The sequence below is a fragment of the Mus musculus genome, chromosome 12 (genome assembly GCF_000001635.26).
Source record: "Mus musculus strain C57BL/6J chromosome 12, GRCm38.p6 C57BL/6J".
Taxonomy (NCBI): Eukaryota; Metazoa; Chordata; class Mammalia; order Rodentia; family Muridae; genus Mus; species Mus musculus.
The window spans coordinates 87,020,191-87,041,817 of record NC_000078.6 but is presented as its reverse complement, the minus strand read 5'-3'; the positions used below and the strand labels follow the sequence as shown (position 1 = coordinate 87,041,817).

Genomic DNA, 21,627 nt, shown 5'->3' with positions numbered 1-21,627 from the left:
CAGGTGTCTGTGGACGCCAGAGGCATCAGATCTCCTGGAGCTGGGGTTATACATAGTTTGTAAGCACCTCTCATGAATCCTGGGAACCAAACTCAGGTCCTCTGGAAGAGCAGCTAGTGCTCTTGACTGCTAAGGATCTCTCCAGCCCCCTGAAGGCCCTATTTAATGACACAGCTCTGAAGCATTCTTGAGACCCCTTTCTTTCTCTGGGTTTTTGTTTGTTTCCATATTACATTTTCTCTCTTCCTAACGTACATCATATATAGACTTTATATTGCTTTACCAGGCCTCATGGTATACTCCCATAATCTCAGCACTTGAGAAGCTGAGGCAGAAGCATTGACACAATTTTGAGGCTAGCCTAGGCCATCAAGTGAGGCTCTGTCTTTCAAAGGGTAAGACTAAATAATAGGAAAAAAAATCAAGAACTTAAGGTGTTTATGAATGCCCTGCTATTCCCCAGCAGTAGAACCGAGACCTAGGAGGACAGGATTGTGTCTAGTTCACATGTGTCTGATCTCAGTGCCCAGCCTACAGCCACAACCCAAGCACAAGCGTCCTGTTGTTGAGCTGGTGAAAGGAAAGCCTGCCCTGTGGGGACCAGCACAGCGTGGTCTGCTCCGTTTCTGGCACCACACCCTCACTTCCTAGGGCTTGGCAGTGCCTGAGCCTCCTGGTGGAAAAATCTCAGAGAAAATCAGACAGAACTGTGTCATTTCCCTCCTTGCCTCTCACCCTGCCAGGAATCTTGGAAGCTTTGGACTGATCCTCCTTCGCCCCCGTCTGATCACCATCGTCGTCTGTCAACTTGGAGGGGAGCCCATAGCCTGCAAGGCACAGTGCACCTAGGGAAAGTGAGCAGGCTGTAGGACACCGTGCTGAGAAGAACAGCTTTGAGATGAAGCTGGCCCTGTGCAAAGGTGCTGGCTGGCTACCCCACTGTAGGGGCCTCTACCCTCTGTAGGGAAAAATACTCTCTCCATTTTACAGATTGACAAATAGACTTAGAGAAGCTCATGGTTGTGGCCAACCAACACCTCTGCACTTGAAAAAGAACTTGGTTTTAAATGCTATTCCACCAAGCTCCAGTCCCTTCCTGGTGTGCAGCCTCTCTTTCATGGAGACACAAGGAAAAACAGAAGGAGAAAAAAGAGAAGAAGGAGAAGGGGGAGGGGGAGGGGGGGTGGAGGAGGAGGAGGAGGAGGAGGAGGAGGAGGAGGAGGAGGAGAAGAAGAAGAAGAAGAAGAAGAAGAAGAAGAAGAAGAAGAAGAAGAAGAAGAAGAAGAAGAAGAAGAAGAAGAAGAAGAAGAAGAAGAAGCTGCAGCAGCGTAGCATTCTCTGTCCAAGGTGCTGATTCTGGGTACTTTCTGCCAACCTCCAGCAGCCCAAAGCTAAGGGAGCCAAGGACAATGACTTCATGTCTGCTGCCTGGCCTGAACTTGAAAGAGTGTTGCAGTCCCTATCTGCCTTGGGCAGTGGCCATCTGACCTCTCCTCACTCTGATGTGGACAGAGCTGACGTCTAGAAAGGACTAGTGTACTTGCAGCCTCATGGACCCAGGCGAAACCAGAACCACACTTATCCAGTGGACCCTGCAGTCCATATCCATCCAGACTTGCTCATATCTGGGCTACGGTCAAGAGGCAGAACTTGAACTAAACCTTCAAGCTGGGGTGGGTAGCTGCAGGTGGCTACACCCCACTCCTTGAGAATTCAGTACACCGCCGTGAGGATGAAAATCCTGTCTCAATAGATACTGTTTCCTTATACGTGTATAACATAAACAAGATATATCCAGTTTCCATTTTCAGGACCCTTAAAAGCCAAGTGATGGTATCATTATTAAGCAGGCCATGGGGAGCCATGGGTAAGATGGCTAGCTCAGCACTTTGGAGAAATAATCCACCAGCAAAGTATGGCTGGGAGAAAACAGGCTTTTGAGATGAGCAGAGCTTAATGAATGCTAGGTGCTGTTTCGAGCATTTTACAGATACGAGTCTATTTAATCCTAAGTGGCCTTGGTGTTCTACTATTTCCCCCAGTTTATGGGTAGAAATGGAAGTACCCAAAGATGGTGAGGCTGGCAGCTTTCAACAATGTTAACAATGTCCACAGCTGCTCTCCACAACCACCTAGATGGGAGGAAGCAGGGTTGGACAGTGAGACCTAAAGGGGACAGAAGTAAGTGCTGCCTGCAGCCAAGGCTGCCTGCCCTGGAGAGCTCTCCTGGGAAAAGAAAGTCACAAGGGCTACAAGAAAGTCCCTGAGCACTTTGCACAGAGAAAGAACTAGATCTAAGATGACTTTAGTGGATAATGACAGAAGTCGTAACACTCTTGGCCAACAGCACATACAGGACAGCGTTTTCTCCATGAAAGAGAGAGGCCTTAGACGCTCTCAGAGGGAGAGCTCTTACCAAATTACAGCTTCCCTGCTTAGCCTCCAGGGCTGCATCATCCCCTCTCCAAGGTTCAACCAGTAGCGTTTCCATTTCTGAAATGAGGAAGAGCAGTCTTCTAGATGCTCACCTGACTCTTTAACACATTCTGCCTTCAGATGTTGGACAAAGGAGTGCGAGTTGGTTGGGGTGGCCAAGTCCGGTAGAGGAGAGGAGAGGTACCCAGAAGAGGCTGGGCTGAGGCCAGCAGGGAGGAGGCGGCTGAAACCGAAAGCTTCCTAAGCGGAGTTGATGAGATTATAATCAATTCCTCTGAGATACTCAATACCAATATCTGGATTCTCTGTTGATACTAACCAAAGCTCAAGAAGTGAAGGAGGATTGGGGCGGATTAGCTTAGCTCAATAAGATTCCTTCCAGTCCCTGAAGTCTGAAGATGCTGTCTTAATCCTTCCAGATGACAGGGTTCCCAGAGTTAGGGAGTGCTCAGAACATTGCTTGGCCCTGCCCTGAGCCTGCTCCCCATACCAGAGCAGCTGGGCAAGACCCTCAACGCAAAGGTCCCAGCTAGGAGCTCAGCCTGCAGCATTGCCAGTGAATGGAAGACAAGCTACCCACAGCTCTCAAGTTTCCCTCAAACCTCAGGAGCCTGAGCCACCCTCTGTCCTGTGCAGAGGGCTCAGGTCCCTGCTGGTCCCTCCAATCAGGCTGTGGTTAGGGGCCTTTTCTCAGCTGCTGACTGACACACCCCAGGCTATGGGATAACCACATGGCCACATTTCCCAAGGTTGCAGTGCTGGGGCTGAGAGAGGGTGACAGGGGCACCTACCCGGGGTAGCAGGTGTTGGTGAGAGCTCAGGTTGAAAGGCTTGCCCCCGGGCCTTCCAGTTGTCGACCAGTCTCTGGGGGAGAGACGCTTCCAAGTGACCCTATAGTCTTCCACTAGTTCTTGACGACTAAAGTGGTTCCTCCAGAGCTCTGTGGCATAGGGACAATAGAACACTCTCAGGATAGGCAGGCAGGGATCCCAGTCCTCTGTAAACAGCTCCTCCCCAAGTCCAAGCTGGCCAGGCCCCTCCTAGATCCAAGGTGCTTGTCAGCATCTTCCCACTGGGCCCGCCTAGGGAGCTCTGGTAGGGTGAAGGGCATCTTGGAGGCATGGCCTGAGTGAGCTATCTCAGCTGAGCAGAGTCCCGGGACAAGGAGGAGGACAGCGATGGGACAGTACACTGGGGTTTCAGGCCACTGTGGTTTTGACACTTGTCCCCTAGTGAAGTTAAAGCACCTTGCTTTCCCTCATTGTGATGGAAACTTTAGCCTGGATATAGTTAAAGCCGGCAGTGCTGAGAAGAGGGGAGGTCACATAGGGCCACAGTCATCTTCCTTCAGAGTCATCTGAGAAGACCTTACTGAAATGCCTGCTGAAGGACCCTCGCCTGGCCCACTAAGAACAAATGTCCAGGAAGGTATGCAGGGATCTGCACATCTGCATCTTTATAATAGAGGCATGGGAAGTAATACTCAATGCATATTCTGGGAGAAACCAGACAAGTCCACGGATGAGACTTGTGTGGCTCACACAGCATCCTCAGCTCCTTTCTTAAAAGCAACTTCAGGGGAGCCCAAAGCCTGCAGAAACCAACAGCAACCCTGGGTAGCTTGGGTGACACATCTCTAGATTTGATTTTTCCTCTTAGACAAAAATGAAAGGAGGGTGAATCTCTAATGGACCCTTAAAGATTTGACATTGCCAATAAAAGAAGAGAAGAACCCACAAAAAGGGAACTTAAATGAAAATTCGGGGCCGATGTCCTTTGGTGACAGAGCACTTGCCCAGCGTGCACAAGGTCTTGGTTCTGATCCCCATCACTGGCAACAAAGGAAAAGAAGGAAGCCTGGGGTGAGGCATTTGAAATAGTTTTCTCCCTGGGCAAGTTTTCTTCTAAAATGCTCTTTTTAGATTCTGAAAGCAACATGCTATGGAAAAGGCCCACTCAAGGTAATTACCCAATGGGCATGGAATTGGGCATGATGCCCTTGCCTTCTTCCCAGCACTCTGTTGCACTTCTGGACATAGAGATAGTTAATGTTCCTGCTGTGGCTTTCTCTGGGCTTCCCCAAACATGGACGAATGTGTGCTCATTCCAGTGTCTTCACGATCCTGCTGCTCTCTGCTCTGTTCATTAATACACGTCACCCATCTCTGCATCCAACATCCTCAGATTTCAGTAGTGCTCCACCGAACCAAGCCCTACCCTTCACGCCATGATTCCAACCTCTGCTGGATGCTTAGGCTTTCACCCCTTTCTGTAACTGTGCCTGACCTTGAACTCAGGCTGTCCTGAAACTGGCCATCTTCCTACTTCAACCCCTCCAGTACTAAGATTATAGATGCTGCGTTCATCCAAGCCTAGTTTGTTTCCCTGTTTTTCATGCAGGAAGCTGCAATAAGCATTTCTGGAGTTAACTGTAGGTTATGCGTCTAGGTTGAAGGTTATGCGTCTCTTAAATTCTAATATACATAGCCAAGCTGTCATGCGATAATGAAGCAGCTTGTGTATCCCAGCAACACATGCAGTTGCTGGTGTCTCTGCACCTTTAACAGCATGGCTAACTTTGTAGACCAGGTTGGCCTCGAACTCGCAGAGATCGGCCTGCCTCTGCTCCCAGGCACTGGGATTAAAGGTGTGCAGCACTACACCAGGCACATAGTCACCTTTTAAAGAACATTTTTTCAACATACCATCTATCAATTATTTTAACTAGGATATTTGAATATCCTAGTTAATACGGCAATGCTTTTAGGCACACCATTTGTATCTAGCTCACTCCTATCACCTGTTAATCTCTTTGGCTTTGGCAATTTGGGTTGAAAAGCTATCGCTTCTCAGTTCAGAACTCTTCATTGCCACAGGACAGATATTTCTTTCTCTCTCCCCTCTCTCCGATGCCCACTCTCTCCTCTCTCTTTCTCCCTATCTCCTCTCTCTCTCCAATCCCCTCTGCCCCGTCTCTCTATCTCCTCTCTACTCTCTCTCCACTCCCCCCACCACACACACACCTGACTCTCTCTTCTCGTTCCACCCAGCAGCTCCTGAATACACACTTTCCAAGCACTTGTGGAACATTCTCCAGCCAGAATACATCATGTTTTGGGTAAACTGTGTAGAACAATGTTGGGGATGTACACTCCCACACATATGCACAAACACCCATGGACACACACACACATTAAAATCAAACGCATATCAATTTTCATCAAATACCCTTTATGCCCTTGCCAGGTGTGGTGTTGTACTTTGATAATTCCAGCATTCATGCAGAAGATGGTGAATCTGAGGATCTGAGGTTCAAGATCATCATGGGCTATATAGTGAGTTAGCCTGGGCTACGTGAAATCTTGTCTTCAAAGGTCAAGAAGAGGGGCTAGAGTGACGGCTCTGCAATTAAGTGTACTCGTTGCTCTTGCAGAGGGCCAGGGTTTGGTTTCCAGCACCCACCTGGTAGTTCCCAACCATCTTTTACTCAAGCTCCAGGCACGCCCTCCATGGACCAGGTAAGCAGATGGTGTATACTCAGACAAGCAGGCAAAACACTCAGATACAGAAAATAAGACAAATCTTTAAAAGTTAATCAAGAGGGGGCTGGAGGGATGGCTCAGTGGTTAAGAGAACTGGCTGCTCTTCCAAAGGTCCTGAGCTCAACTCCCAGCACCCACATGGTGGCTCACAAACATCTGTAATGGGATCTGATGCCCTCTTCTGGCCTGCAGGCATACATGCAGGGCACTCAAACGTAACATATAAATAAAAATGTTATTACAACTGTAATCAATAAGTAAATAAAAATACTTTAAATCTATTATTTAGCGTATACATTTTATACCAAGATTCACAGATGAGCCTTCATTCTGGTATTTAATTTATGAATTATGAATGTGTGCCACACACCAGCTGTCCTGCCTTTGTTATCAGTGTGGCACTAGCCTCACGAAATGGCCTGGAATCTTTCCTTCTCTGAGATCTGGAATGGTTGGTGGTGTTTAACTACTTGAAGGTTTGACAGACACTGTCTAAACTTGGCTGTTTTGGGTTTTTTTTTGTTTGTTTGTTTATTTGTTTGTTTGTTTTTGAGGACTTGGTTCCTTCTATAATTATTGGTTCGTTTGGGTTTGCAGCTCTTCTGAGTCAATCTGATTGTTTACACTTTTCAGAAAACTATTGTTTCAGCTAGCTTTCGATTGGATTTGCACATGGCTGAACTCAGTGTTCTCTGAGAACTCTATTTTCTCTCTACCAGTGACTATTTCCTTATCTTAGTGTGGAACTTCATCTGTTTGCCTCACTGCTTCGTCAGCCCTCGTTAGGTTAGCTAGACTTTAAAAGGAATCAAATTAGGGATGAAGAGATTGCTCAGTGACTGAGGGTATGTACTGCTGTCCCATGGGACCTGAGTTGGGTTCCCAGCACCCATATCAAGTGGCTCATAACTGCCTATATATCTAGTTCCAGAGGAAGCTGATATTTTTAGACTTCACAGTATGCATGCATATGTGTGTGTGTGTGTGTGTGTGTGTGTGTGTGTATGTGTGTGTGTGTACATATATATGTACATATATATATATCCCCTTACAAACACCACACACACACCCATGATTAAAAATAGTAAAAATAAACAGACAGTGGTGGCTCACGCCTTTAACCCCAGCGCCCAGGAGGCAGAGACGGTCGGAGCTCTGTGTGTGGGTTCAAGGCCAGCTTGACCTATAGAGTGAATTGCAGGACAACCAGGGCTACAGGGAGAAACCCTGTCTCATAACAACAACAACAACAACAACAACAATAAATATAAATAAATCTTTAAAATAAATGAATAAAAGTCCCCCACATAACAGAAGACAGTTCTCCCAGTGCCCTGTTTTCTGTGCACACAGCCCAAATACAGAAGTGCTGCTATCACAGGGGAGGTGGGGAGGTGCTGAGGGAGAGGAACACGAGTCATTCAAGCAAGCATTTCACTGGCAGCTGCACTTCTTCATCACCCAGCCCGGGACCCCCCACACTTCCTCTCCCTAGCTCCCTACACTGGTTACACCTGCCACTCACTCTTCCTTCAGTCCCCAGTGGTCACCTCCTCAGGACCCTACCCTGCCTCTCAGGGAAGAGTTGGTGGTTTTCCTATGGGGGGAAAAAAACAAATTTAAACACTAAAAAGATAAAAGAATAGAATCAACCTAATTAATAGATATTAACATCCTATAATTTTCCCTTTGGATCACTTGTGTGTGTGTGTGTGTGTGTGTGTGTGTGTGTGTGTGTGTGTGTGTAACAAAGTGTTCCTGATAAACCGGAAATCTTTCCCCTGAAGTCTCAGCTCCATTCCCCACAGACCACCACAGGCTGAGCTCCACAGGTGTAGCTTGCTCATCTCTGTTAATCATAAGATCTTGTTTTCATAAGATGAAAGGATGGGCCATCCAGAGACTACCCCACCCGGGACCCATCCCATAATCAGCCACTAAATGCAGACACTATTGCATATGCCAGCAAGATTTTGCTGAAAGGATCTGATATAGCTGTCCCGAGTGAGGCTATGCCAGTGCCTGGCAAATTCAGAAGTGGATGCTCACAGTCATCTATAAGATGGATCACAGGGCCCCCAATGGAGGAGCTAGAGAAAGTACCCAAAGAGCTGAAGGGGTCTGCAACCCTATAGGTGGAACAACAATATGAACTAACCAGTACCCCCAGAGCTTGTGTCTCTAGCTGCATATATAGCAGAATACGGCCTAGTTGGCCATCATTGGGAAGAGAGGCCCCTTGGTCTTGCAAACTTTATATGCCCCAGTACAGAGGAATGCCAGGGCCAAGAAGTGGGAGTGGGTGGGTAGGGATCAGGGCCGGGGGAGGGTATAGGGAACTTTCAGGATAGCATTTGAAATGTAAATAAAGAAAATATCTAATAAAAAATGAAAAAAAATCTTATTTTCATATATTTATTGACCTTATATTGTCACTAATAGTATTGTTCTGCAGTCTCCTTTTACAAGTTTTTAAGATTTATTCTTATCAATCTTATAAGATTTATTCTTATCTTATGTCTTATCGAGATATAATTTAAAGAAACTAAAATTTCCAGTTAGCTGTGTAATATAGTATATGCCTATAAATTTTGGCATTTGGGGGATGGAGGCAGAAGGATCAGGAATTCAAAGGCATCTTATGCCTTGTGAGTTTGAGACCACCTTGGGCTTTGTGGGACCCTGTCTCAAAAAATCTATCAAAGTAAAATCTTCAGACAGGAGTGAGTGATAGTGCACTCTGTAGGGATAATCTCTTGTGCACTATGTAAATGCATCGCTGTCAATAAAAGTCTGATGGCCAATAAGCTGAGGCAGGATTAGAAGATGGGACATCCTGAGAGAGGGGAACTCTGGGAAATAGGCTGGAAGATTTGCCACTCAAACTCGGAGAAAGTTGGATGTATGAAACTGAAGAGAGGTAACCAGCCATGTGGCATACACAGTAGTATAAATGGGTTAATGGAATTATAAGCTAGTCATGGAGCAAGCCTAGCATAACGCCTAGGCATGTATCGCTAAATAATAAGCCTCCGAGTCATTATTCAGGAACTGGGGTGGTTATAGCCTCAAGAGGCTGAGGCAGGAGGATAGCTACAGACCAGCCAGAGCTACATAACAAGACCTTGTCTCAAAAAAAATCAAAACACAATAAAACAATAAATAATAAGATAAACACCCCCCTATTCTGCTTGTATGAACTAGCAGGTGTCACAGCTTTGGTTGTCCCTTCCAATATTGTCAGTGTCAAAGCTACGGGGCCAAGACCTAGTTTTTGCATTTTGGGTATTGCTGCCCTAGATATCCCAGAGACTGTCAGCTTCTGCACAGGCACGAGTGTCTCTAGGTCATCGCACACCCTGATGTGAAACTGCCAGTCATAAAGTACTGCAACTGCACAGCCACATGCCCTCGTCAGAACCTCCCATCCCTGGCATTCCACATTGCTGCTATTACGGAACGTAATTATTGTCATTTCCTTCCTTCCCCATGAGTTACGGGGAACGTGAGGGCGCGCGTGCGTGCGTGTGTGTGTGTGTGTGTGTGTGTGTGTGTGTGTGTGTGTGTGTGTAGCACTCAGAGAACACTGGGTGAGTAAAGCAACAAGCTCACTGTCTAGCAAAAGGGGTTCGATGGGTCAGGCTTTCAAGACCTCTTCTAGCAGAGACCCATGGAGGGCTTCATGAAGGAGGTGGCAGGTTCATTGTGTTGTAAAGGGGCAGGAAAAATAAACAGATGAGAATGGAGACCAGTCTGGGGTAGTCTGGGGCAGTCTGGGACATGGGTCAGGAAGCAGTCTCTTTTTTCTAGACTCTATTTTGCCTAAGTCATACTTCTTAGCTGAACTATGAGTGGGGTATTGGCCATGAGGACACACAACCTCAGTCACAGTATTTGGGAGGCAGAGACATGTCGTAAGATCACTATGAGTTCCAGGACAGCCAGTTCTACACAGCAAGTCCTTGTCTCAAAAAATAGGAAGGGAGAGGAAGAGATGGGGAAGAAAAGCTGGGGTTATTTTGTGGAAACTTCAATGTGATCATATGTGGAGGGGGGCCTCTGAGGCTGAGGGAAGGCATGGTGTGTGAGGAGTGACTCCAACATTGGATAACTGCTCACTGGAAGGCTCTGGGGCCAGTGAGGAAGGCTTAGGACAGAGGTTGAGTTCAAAAAAATGACTCATCCAGTAAGGAGGCGGAGCCACTGGGTGCCTAACCTTATCAGGTCTACTCTGAAAGCCTGCTTTCCCCAACATGGGCAGACCAGGGATTCTCTGGCCTTTTCCTAGACCCACTGGAGGGCTCTAGGACAGGGCTCCTCCTCCTGTCCTGCCCCTCTCAGACCAAGGCTACTGTCTACAGGGCCTGTAGGAACTGGTGTGGGTAAGAGCAAAGTCTAGGTGCCCACCTCCTGCACACGTGGGGTGGGGGGTAGGGGGTGAGGCAGGAATCCTATCCTTCCTTTCCTTTGCTCTTGTGACAGGAACTGTCCTTCAGCTGCCCCAACTCTGGGCACCCTGCCCAGAGTGGAGGGGAAGGGGACAAACCAGCAGCCTTCCCTTCCAAGTCCTTGGCTCATAAGCAGCTTCAGCAAAGCCAACAACACAACAGAGGTAAGCGCTGGACGAGTCTGCCCGCTGGAGTCAGATGCCTGTGTGTAGGAGACAGACCCTTGTATGCTAGAGTCAAACCTCTGTGCACTGGACTCAGACCCCTGTGGCCACATATGTGAGACTGTGGTTCACACTGCCTCCCACAGCCTCTGTTTTCTCCTCAAGTGAATGTTCATTTGATCCACTTCTCTGGAGCCTAGGGGAAGTTTCAGAAGTAATAACCAGGCACACAAAACCGCAGAGCAGCCGGACCTTGGGTGCTGATCCCTGGTCTCAGGTCTGCTCTTGTCCCAGGCCTGGCCTGGTTCATACCTGGACCCATATGACCCTGGCCAGGAGGGGTCCCTGACTTAGTAACACTGTGTAGTATCTCCATCTACCATGCCACCCACATGCCTTTCGGTTCCTGAATGACCCCCTTCTCTTGGCCCTTCCCAGACCTGATATTCTTCTGAAGGGAATAGTTCAATTCTAATGGTGCCTTGAGGAATTTACATAGCTAATTATCACTGGACACTTTGTGTTGCCAACAAAGCATGGCCTGCCATCCCAAAGCTCCCTAGAGAGTTGATGGAAAGGGGACTTAGCCACCAAGCACCACCACACAGTCACCTCCCCCTACCTTCCTCTCCATCATCCTGAGACCTCTGTACAAGGTTTCCCAGAACTGCACATGAAGACTAACCTCATAGGAATGAATGAGCAGGTAATGATGTGGGTGGAAACCTAGCCCCAAACAACCTCTGGACACTGTGTCACATGTGATAATCCCTCCATGCCTAGGTCCTACCACACATAGCCCACAGGGCTTTGAGCACATACCCAGCTGTTCTTTGCAGCATTTTGGTGCTATGGCCAACTGTCACTTGGACATCTGAGGCGACAACGGCCCATGATCAATAACCCAAGCACATCCTTGATTGGCCACAGGACTGTGCTGCTCCCCTGAATCTCCAAAGACCTTAGAGTCCCTTGCTCTTGAACCAGGGCATGGCCTGAACCCACTGTTCATCTGGCTGGGCACAGTTCCGAGAAGATCCAGCTACAGTGTGAAGGTGGATCAAGCTTCAAGGCCTCTTCTCTTGGCCATTCTACTATAGTAGCCAGTGGCCATGGATGAGAAGGGGATGGCTTGGCTTTCCACTGGAAGCTGGCATGGTTCTTTCTGTCTCTGACCCTCTAAGGACACCAGAGGTCCTGACTCAGCAGGAACGAAGGCACAGAGGCACGCCAGCCCTCATGCACTTCGTTCAATAGCTAACCTCTTGAAGGGACTGGTATAAGATAGCGGACAGATGGGTAGGAAAAGTGTAAGCCAGGGTCCTGGGAAACCTGGAGCCAGGTCCTCATTGTCTAAGTGGGTCTGCACTACTTATTCTGTTTCCTGGAGGGAATCACCAATGACCAGACGGAAGCAGGAGGTGGTGATGGGGTGCCCCTCCCCCTTGCCTGGCTTGGCATGTCTCAGCCCTAGCCTTAGGGATGCTGGCAAGGAACATGGAAGCTTGGATGCATAACCTGCTCTAGAGACACAGCTCATGGACTTCTAGCCTCAGGATGTTCCTAAGAGCTACCCTCAGTTGGCTCTGGGAAATCCAGATAGCTCTAAAACAAGAACTCATCTTCCACACTATACCCACATGTTCATCTCAGTGGCTCATCGTAGCTTCTCCCATGGCCCTGTCAACTCATGGGTGGGAAAGCAGAGTTCTGGGTGTACACTCCTGCTGTTGGGCAAGTAAGCTGTTCAAACCCTAGTTCTCCCTAGAGAGGGGAAGGAGAGCATGTGGGGCCCCAGATCAGGCAAGATAGGGCACTTAAAAGCTGATCTCACCCAATTGCTCAGCACTTCCCCTAAGCACTTTCATTACAGCCCTTCTCACTGAGAGCCTGCCCACGGCCTGGATATTGCAAAGATATTCAGACCCTTCCCATGCATTGTCTCTATGGTTCTTCGGCCAGCTGACTCCCAGAAAGGGTCAGCAGGGGGGTAAAGGTCTGCAGGGAAGCCCAGTGTGTCCCTAGACATCAGCAACTCTGGGTAGCAACCCTGCTAAATATGTTAATAGTAGTTACCTAAGGAGGAGGGAAGAAAAGCCCTCAAAGGCCAGAATATAATTGGAAGTGGGCTGGGGGGGGGGGGCGGGGCGGGGCGGGGCAGTCTAAGACTGGAAGAGACCCTAGACTGGGCACGGAGCACGGAGAAAGGGGACAGCCTACATAAAGGGAATGGCTATAGTTCCTCCATCAAGACAGGAAACAGATGGCTTCCATGTAGGCCAGAGTGTCCCAGAATAATACTTTCTTTCTGTAATAAGGACTTTTCAAAGCCCTCCTACCCATTTGGAGAAGATAACTTGGTGCCCAGCTGTAAGGTAACTTGGGACAGAGTGCCAGAAAATAGGGGTTCTTGGTGCAGAACAAACCTCAGTTCTATAGGCCTGATTCTTCTTCCATGACCTAGGGACAAGATGGGACCTTTTGAAGCCTAGCCTTTCATGGCTAGGCTGAGAGAGAGCTTCCTAGACTGTGAACAACTGCCTTTCTCCTGAAGAAAGGCCCCAGCGGAGGTGCCAGGGGAGGTGGGTGGGTCCTTCTGGCATCATATTGCCACCCCACAAGCACCTGCCTCCAGTAGGGTTTTCTAGAGAGTCCATCCTTTCCCACAGATCACCCCCAGTGACCATCTAGCAGTCCAAAGCATGTTCCCCTCTCTGCAGCCCAGCTTCAAGGACTCGGTACCAGAGGGCATCTCCAGAAAGCAGCCAGGCACACAGTAACGCCTTTTACTCCACATTTGCAGAGTCAGAACCTCTTGTCCTGTTGGGCTCCCAGAGAGACAGCAGGTCCCCTTGGGTACAGTTCACAGCTATGTTCATGTTCATAGCTACTCTTACAGTTCCATTGGCAGGACAGACATCTGACTGTCCAAGACAGTGTACCTCTGTGGGGACATGGTGGCAAGGTGATCATGTGATCTCCACCTCCTCCCTCAAGCTACTTCCTTACCAAGTAACTAGCAGAGATCCCTTGAAAGAGGAGTGAACCTGTAGGATCTGCTCATATCAGCCCTACCTGTCAGGGGACATTCACACCCTCACCTCCCAGGGCCAGGGCAGTAGGGGAGAAGGAAAAGCAGAGAATAAACGCTCTTCAGCCTGTCCTGAGGGGTGCAGGTGGGAGAAACGGGACAGCCCATTGCTCCCACTGTGTCTCTGCGCACAAGCCTAATAGCTAATTCTGGCTCTAACATACCAATGCTTGCTCCCTGCCTCAGTTAACCACAAGAAAAAGACATTTTGCCCCAGGGAAAGGGAGGACAAGATGGCTTGAGACAATCAACTAGGAGGGCAGCAGATTAAATGGAGTCTTCTTGGGGGAGGGGGGGGCACACTGATCAGAGAGGACAAGAATAGGAAGGAAAGCTGAGACTGTATCCCCACAGATGACCCCATCACCCATCTGGGAACAAGTGCCACAGCCTCTTGAAGTTCATCCTTCAACACCATCCGGTCCCCTAGGGACTTTCCCTGGGCCTCCAGCAAGGCTGCCACATGGCACAGACACCGAGAAACTTCCTCCGCTACTAAAAGCCACCTCTCATTATTTTCCTGAACCCACAGAACTGACCCATCACCCCTTCTACCCAGCAGTTCTTAGCAGTTTCCTCCTGACCGATGCCAGAACCCTGCAGGTGTCTACCACTCTGGCTCCCCAAGCCTGCTGAAATTGTTAACTCCCTGTGTCCTCAGGGATGAGGAGAAAGGCATGCTGGGTGGGAATCCACACCAGAGAGGATCAGGGAGCTACAGAGCAAGACTAGCCCCTGTTCGCACAGCCGGGGGTGGGGGTGAGGGTGTGGGGGGGGGGGGCTGGTGGTGAGATTATGCCTGGGAGGCCAGCTTGTGTAATGACCAAGTGACTTCTGGCAAGTCAAATGCACCCCTGGACCTCAGTTTCCCCAGTATCTTCAACCAAACCCAAAGTTTCTTTCAAGTTGAGATTGGAAGCAGATCCTGACTTTAAAAATATAGAGAGAAAGGTGGTGTCCTTTGCTCCCAGGAACCTGCCGCCTTGAAACTCAGACTGTCCATCTTAGAATCAGACCCACACACAATCCATCACTGATGCTGTGGTCACGGAACCGGTGAAGTAGATCGCCTCCTCCCAGCCCTGCCCATTGCGTGGGCAGCAGAGCCCTGGGGAGTCCCTAGATGGGTGGGGGTGGCACTGCCCTGAGAGGAACTCCCACCTACTCAGACAAGAGGCAGGGACACCCCCACCCCAGGCAAGCCTCCCGCCCACCTCCATTCCGGCATCCCGTAAAGACAGGTCTCCTAAGCCAAGGCCCTTCCTAGTGGGCGGGCGTCTTAGCCCACCCTTCCTTAGGTACATGCCGAGAGACAGCCAATGTGCTCCGCATGTGGCGCAGTCTCCCTTACTACCATCTCTCCAGTCCAGTCCCAGGTCGCCGAAAGCTCTCAAGCAAGCTATCCCTCCCCGCCCCCTCCCTGGTCCAAGACCCGGATTCTCTCATCCCTTCTACCGGCAGCTCACCGCATCTGCGCCCTCACGGCCACTGCCAACCCCAGGCGAGGAGCTCGGGCTACCAGGATCAGTGACAGACAACACTCTACCTGAGAGGAGACTGCGGGTGGGTCCTCCTCCTCCTTCTTTTTAGCGGCCTGGTAAAGCCAGCTCCACCTGGCAAGGGACTGTCAGCAAATTCCCCTCTGCATCACCGCGGGAGCGGCATCCCGGCTCCTCCCAGTAGGAGTCAACCTTGGCCCCGCCCAACGCTGCTCTGACCTGTGGGGGAACCCGGGCTAGATAAGCAGGGACCAAGGCTCTGCCCTGGAAATCCTGTAGTTATCAGAAACCATGACCATCGCGAATGCACAAGGCTGCCGCTCCCTGGCTGCGGTTTGCAACAACTGAGGTTCTCTGGGCCTTGGCAGCTGCCTTGTCCACCCACCTTCTCCCACGCTTCAAACTCTCCTCTGAGGCCTCCTAGCCCAGCTAGTCAGAAGCAAGGAAACACATTCAACCTCACCAAGGTAGCACTGTGCCACACCCTAGGACCATATCCGGGCATGGCTCAGTGCTGACTCCTTCTTCAACAAAAGAAAGGTTTATAAATTGACCAGAACCCCACCCAGGAGGCCCACAGGAACGCGATAAGTCCGGTCCATTCTGTCAGGACCACACTCCTCAAGTGGGTCTCAGGCTTCACCAAAGACCTGCCAACCATGCTTTTTTTTTGGGGGGGGGGGGTTTCGAGACAGGGTTTCTCTGTATAGCCCTGGCTGTCCTGGAATTCACTTTGTAGACCAGGCTGGCCTCGAACTCAGAAATCTGCCTGCCTCTGCCTCCCAAGTGCTGGGATTAAAGGCGTGCACCACCACGCCAGGCTCGAGACAGGCTTTTAATTGGGGGCGAATGCCATGTGTTTACCCCAAGACCACAATGCAAAGTAAGAGCTTCGGCAGCAACAGCCCCCAACTCCCTCCAGGGCTCCGGCACACTTATTTAGTAAACATTTTATTATGGAGCCACTACTGAATAATGTTTTATAATGGTGGGATATTGTCAGAGCTGTTAACAATATGAAAGACCATGGAGGAAGCGTGTGAGACAGGACCAGGAGACACTGGAGGGGGAAGAAGATATCTATGTCTTCCTGCGTTTTCATAGCCTGTAGCACTTATACCCTTGCCAGCCCGTGCTAGGTCTCCCCATGCCATGTTCCTGTCTCCCCACCATCAGCCACTCCCTGAGAGCTCAAGGCTGAGACGATCTAGACAGGCTCTGTCGAGGTGTAACCTGGTGTGTTTCCGCCCATTCATTTGCTTATCCCCTCGAGGGCGCAGGAAAGCTTTGACCATCACTAATTCTACCGCTGCTGGGATCTGAGTTCTAACCCTGCCTCTGCTGCCGTCCTGCTGGACTGTGGTCAGTAACTCAATCCCATCTTTGTTTTGCCTCTGCAAGAAGACATGGCTAGTTGAGGTCTAAGTCTCTCTAACAGTCTCATCGGGCTTCTCAATAAGGGGTAATGGGTATGGAGACAAAACAGGTAAGTATAAGAATCTTGTTTAAGGATTCTTGAGCTGGGGCTGGAGGGATTGCTCAGTGGTTAAGAACTCTAGCTGTTCTTCCAGAGGACCTGGGTTCAACTCCCATACACGTAAATGGCAACTCATAACCATCTGTAATGCCAGTTCAGACGGGATCCAACACAAGACATGCAAGAAGGCAAAATAAAAATGCACATAAGATAAAAATAAATAGTTAGTTTTAAAGATAAATATTAAAAAATAAAAAAGAACCCCCAGGATAGATTACACCTTTGCTCCTAGCACTTGGTTGCCAGAGAAAGGGGGATTACTGTGAGTATCACACACACACACACACACACACACACACCGGTCTAAAGGAAAAAAAACAGTCCTCAGTGTCTGAACTTAGGTACCAGCTAGACCACCTAAGCACAGGGACCTCTCTGCAATTCCTAATTACACATGTAGAATGGAGTAAATAATAATGACCTTATTATTTACAGGGTCCGTCATGAGGATTAATTATATGTTTTGTGAACAGTGACTGTCATCATTGCTCCCCCATCATTGAACTTGCTATTGCTAGGTCATACAAAAACAAAACGAACAAAAAACCCAAAGCCTATAGCTGAGAGACCAGCTAAATGTGAATCAATCATATGACAGGGGAATGAAATGAGATCCACAAAGACACCAGGCAGACACAGCGGAAGAAGAGATAACTGGGTATCCCAGCCATGCAAATACCAGCCGACCAGGTGAGGGTCGAGTGTGTAGAAGGTTCTTAGTGAAGATGTGTGGCAATGACTGGTGGGGGATTTGGCATTTAATGCCTGTATACTGAAGATGCAGATGCTGTCACTCTTGTGGGTCAGGGTGTGCTTTTGACCTGCACTGTTGTCTCTGAACCACTACAAATGCAATTGTCTTTATAATTGTGTTGCTAAATTCCAGTGTTAATCTAGGGTGAGCAAGAACGATATTAAGAAGCAAAAGGATTCTCAGTAGCATAAATGAAACAGCCTGGCTAAGTCAGCTGCTTTTCCTGCACAAGAGCACCTAGTATCTTCGAATGGAGCCCACCATCATTTATCCAGCTGATGTGCTTGGATACTTGGTCTGCAACCCATGGCACTGTTTGGAGATATTGTGAAATTTTTGGAAGACTGCCTAATGAGCAGAGCGGCTGGCTGAGGGTGGGCCTGGAAAGCACTTACCATCTTTGTTTTGCCCTGAGTTCTCTCCTCCATGGTTTCCACCAAGGTGTGAACAAACTATGTGGCAAGCCTCCCTCCCCCTCTCTCTATCCCAACCCACCCTGGCCACAGATAGAGTCTTTCCCTACCAAGACAGACTGGCTAGTCTCTGCAATCCTGAGCCAAAACTAATCCTTCCTTTTTGTCAGATATTCGCTTGCAGCAATGGTAACAGTAATCAAACACATGGCCACATTGTTTCAGCAGATGCAGGAGGAATGGATGCTAAGAACCAGAGCGAGCCCTTCCCTTCCCTCTCCCTTGTGACAGAAGAGCTCTGAAGTTTGCAACCTGTAGCAAGTGTGCCAGAGACTACACACCACAGCTGCGCCCCACACTCACTCTCACCCCAGCCAGGTGCAGCTCTAGACCAAAAATCTTTAGCCAGTGGGGTGAAGGTGAAAATAAGTCTTTAAATGGAGCTGCCTGCTCCCTCTTCCTTTTACCCTTTGTGAAGACTGAAAGAGACAGAGAGGTGATACTGGGACATCTTTGATGCTGCTGGCTAGGGCCAGTTCCCTGTAAGAGCCTGACTCGAGTGATGACCTGGAGTAGAGTCTAGGCCTGGAATGCTGGGCTGTTTTTGTTTGTTTTCTCTTGTCTATGAAATAGGGAGAAAACCTGGAAAAGGCATTATCACTGGGTCTCTCGTCTGACCAGGCAACCTAACAAGTAAGTAGGCCTGGTCTTCACACCCAGGGTGGATAAGCAGGTAGAGAGCAGGCAGAGAAAAGCCTAATGCAAAGTAAGAATAGAGCTGAGCAAGATGGCTCAGTGGGTGAAAGCAATCGCTATGGAAGCCCATGTAAAGATAGGATGTTTTAACAGAGTTGTCCTCTGACTCTATACATGCCTAGTGCACCTCTCTCAGTATAAGTAGGTTTTATAAGAGAGGGAAGGGGAGAGAGAGAGAGGGAGGGAGGGAGAGAGAGAGAGAGAGAGAGAGAGAGAGAGAGAGAGAGAGAGAGAGAGAGAGAAAGTCGCCAACAGCAAGAGAGGAGCTGGAACTGAGAAGGAGCCTCAGAGATGTGGCCTTATTCACAGTCTCATTCCAGGGTCTGGGAGGGCAGAACGGTATTGTAGGATCCTACTGGAAATGGGCTCAGAGTAACATTATCTTTCTCACTGAGACCAGGCTAAATCAATTGCCGGAGTATTTTCTTTTAAGAGGGGAGCAACAATATATTTAAGAAGTAATCTTGGGGGGAGACTAGGAAGAGAGTGGGGGCTGATATTGGGATATAAAGTGAATAAATAAATAAGAAGTAATCTCAATGAAGAGAACTTTAAATAAAGTTTGTATGTTAAAAAGAGAAAAATTCAAATTCGGCGTCCAGAAAACCTCACTCACCCAAAGCCACACCTTTCCTTGGTGGGTCACAAAACAGAGGTTTTGGCTCATGACCATTCATTCACACCAACCTTCACAGGATGAGGACTTTTTATGTCTAGCGTCCAAAACAGTACCTTGGTGACTAAATCTTTTCTCTGGCTGTGAAGATGAAGCCCACACCCTCTTCTTAAGATCTCCCAATTGATCTGGGACACTAACCAGTGAAAGTGAAGTTCCCAGCCCAGCCAAGGAAGAACTTCAGGAGCTGGGCTTCACCGCCAGAGTGTCCTGTGACCCTTGTCAGACCTGGCAACTGACCTCTGATGTCTAGAAGCCATTGTACCTGCAACATGCAAGATCCACATATCCAAAGACCTTCATTGTAGAGATGTTTGTGGTTGCCATAATGAGGCAGGACCATACAGGGCCAAAGTGACTGCTTGGTAATGCTCAGAGAAGAATGGAGAGACCCACAGAAGTAGGCTAGGCACACTAACTGCATGCTTTTCATAGCGTCACACCAATGGTTTTAGGTTTAGAGGTGGGGGAGGCATACAAGGGTGTCATTAATGCCTCATGGCCTGGGGCAGGGCAAAATTGCTAAGCAGGGGTCTGGAGGTCGCAGGGGTCAGGACACAGATCCTAGAGGACCCAGAATATGAATTTATGGTGCTGACAGGAACAATATTTCCAGGTTGGAGCCAAGACAACATTTATATCCCAAGGGACAGTCCTGTTATGCAGGGTACCCTGTCCCCAACAGCCAAATGTCAATCCAGTAAAAGAGTGGTTTCCTATCAATGGATTAGGTTTTGTCTCATATTCTAACCCATCTTGACAGGGGAAGGGAATTTGATTTCCTAAGAAGGTAAGAGAGCAGTGCACTGTCTCCTGTCTAATCGGACATGGGGTTTTAGATCTGTAGTGAACTGAAAGTCTGGGGATTAGGTTTACACAAATGGCTATATGCCCCTTGGGAACTGCATGTCCTGGGCTGGGGACCAAAGTGGAAGACACTGAGAATCACTTGGTTCTTTCTCAGTGGAGAACTCCAGCCTCTCTCTTCCTAAGGCAACCTTGAACTCCATCCCTAGCTAATTTTCCATGACCACCACTCACCAAGGCCACACCTAATAGGTGCTCTTAGCCAGCAGCTGTCTCTTTGACCTGTTCTTCTGTCCAGGAAGAAGGGACAGCCACTACCAATGATCAATATTAGAAAGTCCTGGTGGCTGAGGTCGGAGGCAAGTGCTAGTGACATCACAAAGGGCGTACACAGTTTCCTCAGAATTCAGAGAGGGCTCTCCACCTGGAATGAAGCCAGCCCACTTACCATTAAGCAGGTCTGGGGGTGAGTGTTCCGCGTCCTACAAACTCCACTTTGACTCCCAGTCAGTCATGGGATCGTGCCACTAAATGTGGGTGTGGATGCTGATATTTAATTGTAGATAAAGAAACCCCCCTTGTCCACAAGCCAGTCCTCCATGGAGCAGAAATATGGCTTTTTCCTTGGGCCACCAAGTGAGGGTTCCCTTTCCGTGACTCAAACTCTTGAGACCAGCTCTGTCATGTTTGTTTCTCTGAAGGATGGATACCTGTTTAGTAGTGAACATTTCCTTTGTTTTATAACCTTGTGGAAATAGAGTACAGAAAGAAAAAATATCTGAAACCCAGATGAATACTAGCCTGAATACTTCCAAAGCAAAAATTGATAACCAGCAGCCAAGTCAAGGAATAGAGCACTTACCACCATGAGTCTCCCTGTGGGGTCTCTCAGCCTCATTCATTTCTTCCTCTCCAGCCCTTCTCCTCCCAGTCACAGCTAGAGACCAACTTTCCTAATGGTCCCTCCTTGCTTTGCTTTATTGTTGGACCAGCTGATTATTCATCTCTAGTTAGTATGGCTTGTTTTGTGGTCTAATTTTAAAGTATATATTAATGCAGTCAGAAAATACACACACACTAGAGAGAGACAGAGAGAAAGAACCATGGTATGGTACATGCTTGGAGTTTATCCAATTGTCAACTGGTCTGTGGTGCTCTAATTTTGCTATAAATTATTTGACCGTGATGTCTGTTTAGTTATTTCCGATTTCTTTTTATTGGTATATTAGTCTTTGGCTGACCCATTTGCATATTCACCAGCTATAGAAGAAGGTTCCCATTGCTTCACACCACCACCAGCATTTGATGTTGTCAGTGCTGTAGGTTTGGGAGATGGCAATAGGTGTGTCCTCTAGGTAAGTAGCAACTCATTGCTGCTTTAGTGTATAACCACCTAATGTTGGAGGACTTTCCCTGTTCTTATTTGGCATTTTATTGTGTTGATGTGCCTATTATTTGTACTTTGAAAATGTGTCTATTGTTTGTTTTAATTGGTTTCTTGATT

At 48.5% G+C, this 21,627-nt stretch overlaps 1 protein-coding gene across 17 annotated transcripts in view; it reads right to left on the bottom strand.

The window, feature by feature from the left end:
• The window catches only part of Tmem63c (transmembrane protein 63c), a 70,485-nt gene extending 50,007 nt beyond the window's left edge, over window positions 1-20,478 (bottom strand). For 5 of the 17 annotated variants that reach the window (XM_030246663.1, XM_030246662.1, XM_011244084.3 and 2 more), the window contains exon 1: window positions 15,228-15,528. The gene's annotated coding sequence lies outside the window, so the exon portion shown is untranslated. The other 12 variants (XM_011244081.3, XM_011244085.3, XM_006515725.3 and 9 more) reach the window with 8 other exon arrangements.
• Window positions 20,479-21,627: the final 1,149 nt, after the last annotated feature.